Source organism: Poecilia formosa, unplaced genomic scaffold (assembly GCF_000485575.1).
Source record: "Poecilia formosa unplaced genomic scaffold, Poecilia_formosa-5.1.2 Scaffold417, whole genome shotgun sequence".
Taxonomy (NCBI): domain Eukaryota; kingdom Metazoa; phylum Chordata; class Actinopteri; order Cyprinodontiformes; family Poeciliidae; genus Poecilia; species Poecilia formosa.
The window spans coordinates 109,343-120,245 of record NW_006800356.1 but is presented as its reverse complement, the minus strand read 5'-3'; the positions used below and the strand labels follow the sequence as shown (position 1 = coordinate 120,245).

At 38.5% G+C, this 10,903-nt stretch overlaps 1 pseudogene; it reads left to right on the top strand.

The window, feature by feature from the left end:
• Positions 1-422: 422 nt before the first annotated feature.
• The window catches only part of LOC103155210 (nuclear receptor ROR-alpha-like), a 21,056-nt pseudogene continuing 10,575 nt past the window's right edge, over positions 423-10,903 (top strand).

Below are 10,903 nucleotides of genomic sequence, written 5' to 3'. Positions count from 1 at the left end.
GCCATTCATTTCAAGAAACTGTCATAGGAAAACAGAGTGTCTTCAGTCAGACTCTTCTTCAGATGCACTGTAAAACAGACTGCTACAGGAGAGCTTTCCTGCCAACAGCCATATCTGCAATAACTCTATGAAGAATTTGAATTGATATAAGTTATGACAACATTTAATTTCCCTTTGGGATCAATAAAATATTTTTGATTTTGAAAATAAAACAATGTGTAACGTTTAGTTGATAGAAATACTCTTAATAACAAAAACTGTCAAAAGTAAGTTACACTTTTGTATTAAATCTGAGTAAATTTTTGGAGCTTTTTGAAAAAGAAAAAAAATAATGTTGCTTTAGAAACAATGTAGCGCTTTCTCTGATTGGCCCAGAGGTTTGTGGGTGGGGCGTTCGGAACGGCGGGGGCGTGGTCAGCGCGATGACGTCACAGTCACTCGGATCCTCATGCTGTGCGGAGCAGCCAGAGGATGACAGAGCGGGAGGAGAGCGGCGCAGTTCACACGCAGCTCCCTCCATCAGTCTGGATTAATCTAAATATGTATTTTGTAATTTCTGCCATGAAAGGTGAGTTGGGCTCCGGCCTCGTCTCTCTGCTGTGAGTGTTTCGGTTTGTTCCTGCGTGGCTGCGCGGCGTTTCTCCCCGTTTGAGCCCCGCGGCTGGTTGTTGACAGCGGAGCTGCTTATTTTGGGAGTCAGACTTTAAAGGAGAGAGTGATGTGAGACGATGTGTGTCGGACATGAATGTTCTGGAAGTGTTTCTCAGATCGGAGTGATTCGCTCTGAAGTTTTCTAGAAGCTTGTTTTTGTGCTGGTTTTGACTGAGAAATCTCACCAACTTCTGATTTTTGTGCCTTTAAGCAGCTGAAGTGACAACAAAGCGTCTCTGTTAGCGGTGGCGATGTGGACCGTATTTTGTGATAACGGTAAAAGTAACGATTCAGCACATTTTGCTGGATACAAAAGTTATTGTGATAAACAGTAATACTGTTGTTTCAAGTAATACAATGGTAATAATGCACGAACACATACACAAAGATTAATAAACTTTTAATTCTAATAAACATTTAACACTGGAACAGGAAGACATTTTAAATATTCCAAATAAATAAATAAACAAATAAAATGAACTATGAGTCTTCAAAAAATGACTAGATGAGATCAGACTGAAGACTTTTACCATCAAGTGTTTGGTATTAAGAAAGAGAAAAGTAAATTGATAAATCATGCAAATGGAAATTATTGAGCTCGTTTGAATTTATTAATTGATTTATTGATTATTCGACAGGCGTATGTAACTGTGTGCCACAGTAATTACAGTCCCACAAACACAAATAATGCTCTTGAAAAACATTCCCATGAATGATTTATATCACTGAGCTGCACATGGAAACTTCATTTTTAAATGTATTGATGTTCAATGAACAAACAGTGGAGAAAATAATCAAACTAACAATCACAAACAATTATGGCAATTTTGTTTTATTAAACACCATTAATTGGATTTATTACGATAAATGATAAATAAAACAATAAACAGCAAAAACAGAAGAGAATGTTTGTATTATTTTGGTGTTTCTGTATCAGTTTGTAGTTGGGGAATGCGGTTAAATGCGCATGAAAAATATCCACCGGTAAACAGAAAAACAGGCTGATTTGTGAGAGTTTCAGCACAAAGTGAAGAAACAAAATGTGTGAAGTTTGTGCAGGTGTGAGCGGCCTGAGTCAACAAAGTTGTATATTTTTTGAAGTGCATCTTGTACTTGTGGTGTTTTCCATCTTTCAGATGGTTTCATTCTGGGAACGTTGTTGTAGTTTGTGGTCTGTAATGAGACGAGACGTTTTCTGGTGGTTTTTCTTCTTCTCGCTCTTATAGGAAACTGATCTAGGGAGTGGATGTGCAGTGAGAGTAAGATATTTATCACTGAAAGCCTCTCAGCTGAACCCATTTCTTTATTTTCTTACTCCTTGTTTTCATTTTTTTCAGAATTTATTTATTCATTTTATTTTTAACTGAACCCTAGTATTTTTTTACTTTTCATTTTTATGTTATTCATTTATTTTTTAAACAAACCGCCATTTCTTCATTTTTTATTTAAATTATATTTTTTGTTTTAAATTAAACCCTACTTCTTTATTTTTCAGTTGTTATAGTTGTTTCTATTATTTTGCTCTTTCTTATTTTATATTGAATTATTTTTTGTGAATCCTCCTCTTGAAAAGCGTTGTGTTTAGTCAGAGTTCGTTGAGTTTTGCAGGTTTCTAAGCCGTCCAGTCCAGAGTTTCACTCTGTGAGGGAAACAGCAGCAGGAGGCGTTCAGCCAGCTTGTTATGTCAGAGGATTACAACAGCCAGGAGATTATTTAACTGTTACTGGGAGGAAGAGGAGGAGGTGGAGGAGGAGGAAAAGGTGACATCATTTCAGTCTCAATAGCTGAAATATAAAAAAAATATTTTTAACCTAAGAAATGTCTCCCCTTCAAATGTATCCCTTCATGTTTGTCAATTTTCAATAATAAATAACTGAATAAATTTTTAAAGTGCAAGAAATGAACTGAATAATAAAATAAAGTCACATTTTAATAATATTACCAAAAAAAGCCGATGTTGCCTAAAAACGTGCAGAAGAGCTGATCGTTTTCAGGATTTATCCACATCCACATCAGTCTGTTGTCATTCAGGAATTAGTCGCCTCCGCTCGTATAAATGGGAACAAAATGTTGTCATCCAGGAATTATTCATGGCTTTGCTTCATATGTTCTTGTTTCTTAAGCCTCTTTATTAATTAATCCAGTTTGCTTGTGGTGCGTTCAAGTGCACCAGGATTTACTGACTTCCATCTTTACTCTGATGTTTTCAGCAGCTCTTGGTTTGCAGTCGTGAGAAAAGATTCGGAAACTGAAGGCAGATTTGCAGCAGGAGGCTGTTTTTGTTGTTGTTGCAGGGAAACCTCGACTCGTTTCAGATCCTCGGCGCCGTCTGCACAGCCATCTTTGATCTGAACCTTATTATTTCTTTAGAGCTCAGTTTGAGATAATTTATCCATCAGGGAATCGCTTCACCCGAGCTTCAGCGTTTCTGGAGTGAGCAGCGGTGGCTGTCGTGAAGTTCTTCCTGCTCATTAGGCTCCACTTAGCGCCGCTATCCTGTTAATTACACTTTCTGGAACAGCATCCGAGTGCAGTGTCCACAGGGAGCAAATTTTAAAGTTCAAGTGTTGGATGCAGAATAAATCGTCTGCTTCAAGCTGCTGCACTGCAACAATATCAGTTTACCGGCTTATCAGCCTGCAGGCCATCGGATAAAGAAGGAATCTACAAAGGGTCATGAATACAATGATAAAATGGCAACAAAATGCTGCTTTCAAAAGATTTAAGAGGAAAACAAGCAGCAGATTTTTATGTATAAATTAATTAGTCATCTGCACACAGGTGGATACAGAAATAGTGGTTCAGTTTGAATGCATATGTGAACACCAAGCGGACCAGAGACCGCTCCAAAAGCAGGAAGTGAACTACAGCGCAGGGCATTCTGGGTAAATACAACCAAAACAAATGTGTTAGCTTAGCTTATGTCTTGTGGTCTTTAGACAAAGACAAAAGAGAAATCCTCCAACCGCTAAAATCTGATACCTGCATTTCTGTTTCCATTTGGAAGAAAGTTTCACTCAGTGTTTCCTTCAGAGGTTCTTGTGTCATTTCCTTCAGTGGTTCTTGGTGCAGCGCCCCCACAGGCCAGGAGGGGAAAAGGTTGGTTTGACTCAGAGCAGAGAAAGAACCACAGCAGCTGGAGGTGGAGCAGATGATAAAACTTTGGTTCCAATTGAACCGAGTCTAACGGACAGTCAGGTGGGAAAACATCCTAAAAGGAGAAAAACACTAAAATTTGCCATCAATCGTCCCAAAATGTGACGTCAAACCATCTTTTCCTGCAATGATCAGAGAAACTGTCAACACCTGCAGAGCACAGGTGGAACTGATGTAAACCGAAGCTTTAAAAGTGAGAACCAAGATCTGGAAATGTCCAAAAAAAAAAAGCTTGAATAAAAGTTTCCAGATCTGTTGGTGAAATTATATGATCACTTTGGCAATATTTTGTAAGTGAGAGTGAAAATGACCATTTATAGAAAACAAAAGTCAAATTTTACCAAAATGTTCCTATGAAAGACTCGACCGTCACGATAAACTCTCAGAAGTTGTTGCTTTAATCCATAATGTTGTTGTTTTGAGACCATTTTCAGGAGTATGATGAAAATGGCATAACATTCTCACAGATCAAGAACTTTAAATTCTAATGAACATTTAAAACTGAGACTGGAGGAAATATCCAAAATAAACACACAAAACAACAGAAACCTTAAATAAAATGAATTATGAAATCTCAGCTGAACTAAAGTCTTTCATAAAAAGCAACTTGTTGAGAAAAAAGGACGAGACCAAAGACTTTAGTTTGGTAGAAAGAGAAAAACGGTAAATCATGCAAATGGAAACTATGAAGCTTCTAATTTATCATGCGATTTATTGATTATTGCGACAGGCAGACGGACGTTAGAGGAGAATTTTTATAGCTGAGTTTCAAGCTTTTTTGGAGCAGAAACTTTATGAAGATGCTGATAATTTTTTACACTGTAAGCTCTTATGTTTACTATTGTGGTATGAAACCATCATGGATGCCGTTTTGCTGCCTCATTTTAAACATTCAGTCACAACAAAAAGTTTACACCAAACACTTTGATCGACTTTATTTCAATCCAATCGCTGTTTCCTAATCCTGTGAAACAGCAAGATCTCCTGAGTTGATGCTGGAGGAGCGCAGATTCTCCCACTCAGCAATCGATTCTCTGTCTGATGAACAAGCTGCTGCCTCGTCTGCTGGCCGCGTTGGAGCGCCATGTGTGCTGCCATATGTCCGCCGTTGGACGATCCTGGCTGAAACTGGCTTCAGCGCGGGAAGAAATGGATTAAAAGGATGTTTGGGTCGACGATGCATCGCATTCAGACAAAGATCTGACCCCCAGCTCAGGATAACCTCTACAAAACGTTACATTTTTTTCCCACAAAATCATCCTTAGAAAATGAGACTTTATTCTGATCAGTTCTGCCTATTTTGAGCTGTTTTAGGGCCTCTGTCACTTTAAATCCAAATATGCTGCTGCTGGCCACGCCCCCAAACTCAATGTTTAAACTCACTGAGCAATTATTCAACTGTGCATCTTTGAAAAGCAGAAGTGGAGTCTCCTTCACATCCAATAAGAATGCAGCAAGTGGTTTCAATTTATTTGACATGTCTTTAATCAACAACGGCACGTTAAACACAGTTTCATGCTAAAAACAGAGCAGCTGTGGCTATGGACACAGGCTAACCAGTCCTTGGTTGGACCTGTAATAAAAGACACTGACGTTAAGATTACACCAATGCCTACGCTGAATTTCTGCAACTATAAACAATAAAAACATGAAAATATGTATTAGAGAAAGCAGATTTGTGATGTTACATTCCGAAGGTTTTTGAATTGGCTCGTTTTCCAGGCACCAAAAAGCATGAACTTGTCTCCAAAAAACAGCTTGATGTTTTTTTTAAGAGCTTCAACTGTTTGTAGAAGCAGTTGAGACTCAAATGGAAAAACAAAACGTGAATTTTGCATATTAGGTCCTCTTTAATCTGCAGATTAAACTCAGAAAATGTCTTTTTTTTCCCTCCTGGCTGCAGTCTAGCTCCGCCTCAGATCTCCTTTCAGTGCAACTGCAGCAGCAGCCTGGGAAAACTCGATGGAAGAGCGATCTGAGCGGAGGGATGATGAAAACGGGGGCAGGTCCAGCAACCCAAAGTGATTCAGTCACGCAGCGGCTCTGCGTGCGCCGCTGTTTGACGAGAGTTTCGCTGCAGATTCAGGAGGAAAACATGAAAGTTTTCGGTTCGGTTGATGGACGGCACTCTGACGGCTGACGAGTCTTTAAAACGAGTTTCCCTTCAGATTGACTCGTGTAAAATCTCACCAAAGAGGAATCAGATTTTTTCAATCAAAACTCTCAGCTGCATCATGCAGAAATGTTCTCAGCCTGAATTATGTACAAAAATACAAAGAAACCCTGGCAAGGAATAAATTCATTATTCTAATGTTTCACTGTAGTTTAGTTTAGAAAGAAATCCACTACAAATAATATGAGCTGATAATGAATAATATAAACACTGAGAAATGATACCACAGTGGCATCATTGTATTAACAATAAAGTTGCCGTTAGGGTTTTTTTATTTTTCTTTTAAAAACAGCTGGATGTCTGTGTCACATCAATTAAAGCCCCAGAAACACAAATACTGTTAAAAAACGTTTCCATTTGTAATACGCTTCCTTATAACACCAATATGACGTAGTAATCACATTTCCAAATTTATTACTATTTATTGATGCTTCTGTGGAATAAACAACATTATTGTTTACTGCAATAACTTGCAGGATAATTTATCATTCAGTAAATCTTTTTAATGTGACATTTATTTATGTTTATTGTGTTTAATTTTATCTGCATTTAATCATATTTTCAAAGTTATTTATCGGTGTAGAAAATAACAAACAATCCTGACAATACGGACAGTTTCCTGATTTTTTAAACAGCATTAACTGGATTTTATCATAACAATAAATCAAAATTATTATCATAGTAAGATATTTATCACGATGAATAATATCTGATAAATGCCCAGCCCTACCCCTTCTTATTCCAGCTGCAGTAAAATCTGAATAAATAATGTTTTTGTTTTTCTATATGCGACCGAACCCAAGGTTATCCTCAGACCCCCACCTTCCTCTCATCAGTTAGACTCCTCTTCCTCGTCGGATGTTTTGTTATCAGCCGGAACAGAGAAAGCGACGCGGCCTTCGAGGCTCGGCGGCGCCGTCCGAGGGGGAGGCTGCTGGATGCTGCAGCCCAATCAGAGGTCTGCAGCTGTACGTATAAATATCTGCTGCTCCCACATCGACTCTAATTTTAGGCGGAGGCTTTGTTTAACATCTGCTTTGATGTTGAAATGCTGAATTCAGGCGGGATTAACGTTTGGAGAGCTAATTACAGCAGAGAGGAGGCTGCAGCGTCTGAGGCTTCGCCTGCGTGTATGGGGTTCTCATAAATCTGTTAATATTTTTAAAGTTGGTCTCAGAGTATCTTCCTGCCACATCTCTTCCTCTCAGTGTGATCCCAGATCTCATCCAGATAGCGAGCTGGCTTTGTGCTCTGCAATGATTTCTGGATGGATGAATTTATCACCTGGAGCTGCAAAGTTGTGAAAAGGTTAGAAACTCCCACAGTTTAGCACCCAGGAGCCAGGAGGACGGCTAGCTGGGCACCAAAAACCCGACCAGCAGCACTTCACAGAACTGGTCCACATGTAATTGTAGACGACATTTTATCTTTTTAGAGGCAGCATGTTGATCCTCAGATCCAAACTGAATTTATTAGATCTTTAAAGCAAACATACAAGTTCAGTCTGATCCCGGAACGTAAAGTCAGGCTAAAGAGGAGCGTTTGATACGTCAGATGAACCGTTTCTTTGTTGTCTGTGGATGAAAACTTTCCTGTTTGTTGTGTTAATGTTGCGCTGTTACATAACGTCCCTCTGCTTAATATAGCATCTGAGAGGCGAGCTGTCACTCTGAGAGTATAAATACACTCAGTCAGGTTGGCTTTGAGCTCTGACAGCGCTGACACTTTATCAAAACCTTTTGGGTCCTTTATCAGAGAATCAAGGCCTTAAAAGAATGTTTACAGCTTTTCCACAATAATTATTCTCCCTGTTCTCATATAAAAATACCTCAAAACACATTGAAATAGTTGGAAATGATGTGAAATGACTACATATAATTTGCACAAAAAGAATTAGAAACAGTGCCAAAGTTTATCACAAAGTATTAAATGATAGATACTAAAAAAATATTACGAGAATACACTCGTATGAGAATAAAGTTATAATATTATGAGAATAAAGTGATAAAATTGTAAAACTAGTTATGAGGATGAAGTCAAAATATTACAAAAATAAAGTCATAATAATATGAATTTGTTATTTTATTTTTTATTTTTTTTAGCATGGCCCTAATAATCTGTTGCAGAATTTAAACCCGGGATGTGCTCGGCGAAATTTTTTCTTTCCTTTTATGGTTTTCATACAATCATAGCTGAAATTTGATCTTATTTAAAGATTTTTACCATGAAATTAACTTGAAATGAGATTATGTCAAACTTTACTAATTTAAACACCAAAGTGTTGTATTTCTTCCACTCCTGTCTGATTAAAGGAGGAGTGATGCTGTGGGCTTCTCCATTGATTCTTTGGTACTTTCTGTTTATTTAAAAAAGAGAAATAATCAATAAGCTCCACAGTACTCAATGTTTCAAATAGGAAATGGTTTTAATGTAGACTGTGTTGGATCAACTGTTGGAAGCTTCTTTAGGTTTTTTGTTCCTGCCTGTTTCTTTTCTGCAGCTCAGATTGAGATCATCCCCTGTAAGATCTGTGGAGATAAATCCTCAGGGATCCACTACGGCGTCATTACCTGCGAGGGCTGCAAGGTAAGATCCGTTTGATCTTGAACCTTTTGCTCTAACTCTTCCTCGATTTCCAGACATAAATACATAAACATATAATTCCTTTAGCGAGTTAAAGATCTTCCTCCTTCCAACAAAAAAAGATGCTCTAATTATCATGAAAGCTCTAAAGATAATAATCCTTCGATGCGTTCCCACCAGCCCTGTTCAGTTTGCTTTAATCCAACTCCAGTACATTTCCATAGAAAGTCCGGTTCGGATCAAAAAATCAAACCTCGGTCTGGGTTCGGCTGAAGTGAACTCTGATTCAGTTTGAATGAATATGTGAACGCCAAGCAGACTAAAGACCGCTCCAAAAGCAGGAAGTGGACTAAAGTGCAGGGCATTCTGGGTAAATACAACCAAAACCAACATTTTAGCCTAGTATTAAATGGTTCCTGTATTTTACCAAAGACAAAAGAGAAATCTTCCAGCCGCTAAAATCTGATGCTACTTCCTTTTTATTTCATGTAGAAGGAATGGGGCTCACTATTTACATTTCTATTGGCCAGATAATTTCACAAATTGGAATTACAAAAATGAATTTGCTTAATGGAAACAGGCTAATTTTGAAAATATGTTTTTCGATAAAACGTTTTTGATTAGGTGTTTTTTTTCCGACTATCAAAATTAGTGTGTTTCACTAAAATGCAACAGAAACTTTTTCCACATCACATGAGTCACATGATCAACAACCGGATGTTACCACTGACAGAAACAACAAATAAGAGGAAGAAGACAGGAAGTGGTAGGAGGATGATGATTTTTAATGACATATCACGTAAACAAACTTATTTACGTGGGAATAAGTTACTGTTTTTTCAACGTTACTGGAATACCAACAAATTTTGCGCTTGTAATGGGAATGCAAATAGCGTCTTCTACAGAGGTTTTTCATGTGAATGTGCCTTCAATGATCTAGCAACAGGTTGCACCTTCTCGTCACTGACTACACATGCAAAAAATAAAATAAAACAATCAATCAGTATGCAACTTAGATGTAAAATATTGCTTCTCGTGTGCGCCCCTCTTCCACTGCGGCCCTGGGAAACCCCCTTTGAGTCCAGCTAGTTGCTCCTGCTTCGGCTTTGTTTACAGTTTCTGTGAGGATTGGGTCTGAATTGTTAGCAGCTACAGGCGTTTCCATGTGGCTCATCAGTCACAAGGCTTCAGTCGCTCTGACGGCTGGAGGCTCATCTAACAATCAGCCACTTTATGGAGGTTTCAGCCATTTGATGGAGCCATGAAGGCTGCGAAACAAGCAAACCCAAACACAAGACATATTATCCAGCTTGAATAATGATCTACTAAGATTGATGTCCTGATTAATTAGTCATTTGGGTATATTTGGAGATTTTTTACTGATATTTTTTTACTTTTAGGTTGTAATTTCATAATGGATGACACAATCCTCTCATTTGATGGAAACTGTTTGATTCTGCAGATCTTTTCTTATCTTGAAGGTGATATATTATGCTTCCTTGAACAGGTTAGGATCGATCTATGGTCTATGTAAAACAGGTTCACATTTTTAGCACAAAATCATCCTTAGATATGAGATTTTAATTTATTTTGAGCTCCTTTCAGAATGAGCTGTTTTAGGGTATCTGTCACTTTAAATCCAAATAAACTGCTGTTGGCCACGCCCCCTACAACTCAACATCAACACTCACACATACATATTTGAAAAGCAGAAGTAGAGCCTCCTGCACAACCAACAATAAAGCAGCAAGTAGTTTCTGGATGGTAAACCAACAACAAAACAACAAAACACTAAAACCAGCTGATCAAACATGCTGGAGAACCACCTGGGTTGCTAGGTAACAGGGCTGGGCTTCACTGGGGTTGCTAGGTAACGGGGAATGAGGCTCAACAATCGGGATGTTTTTGATATGGTACGATTTCCAGACACCAAAAATTATTAACTTATTGTCAAAATAAATTGGATGGTTTTTTTAAGTGCTTGGATTGTTGTTGGACACAGTAGAGTCCCAAATGGAAGAATAAAAACATCCAAAAAGTGTATTTTAAAAAATCGGTCCCCTTTGAAACTTTGGTTCTGGTTCTGAAGAAGGACCTGGTAAGCATTGTCTCTGCAGGATAACTTGAGTGTTTTGCCTCTGGTCTCAGGGTTTCTTCAGGCGGAGTCAGCAGAGCAACGCCTCGTACTCGTGTCCGCGGCAGAAAAACTGTCAGATCGACCGAACGAGCCGGAACCGGTGTCAGCACTGTCGCCTGCAGAAATGCCTGGCTGCCGGCATGTCCAGAGACGGTGAGACACACACACACACACACACACACTGAAAACACTAACAGACCCAC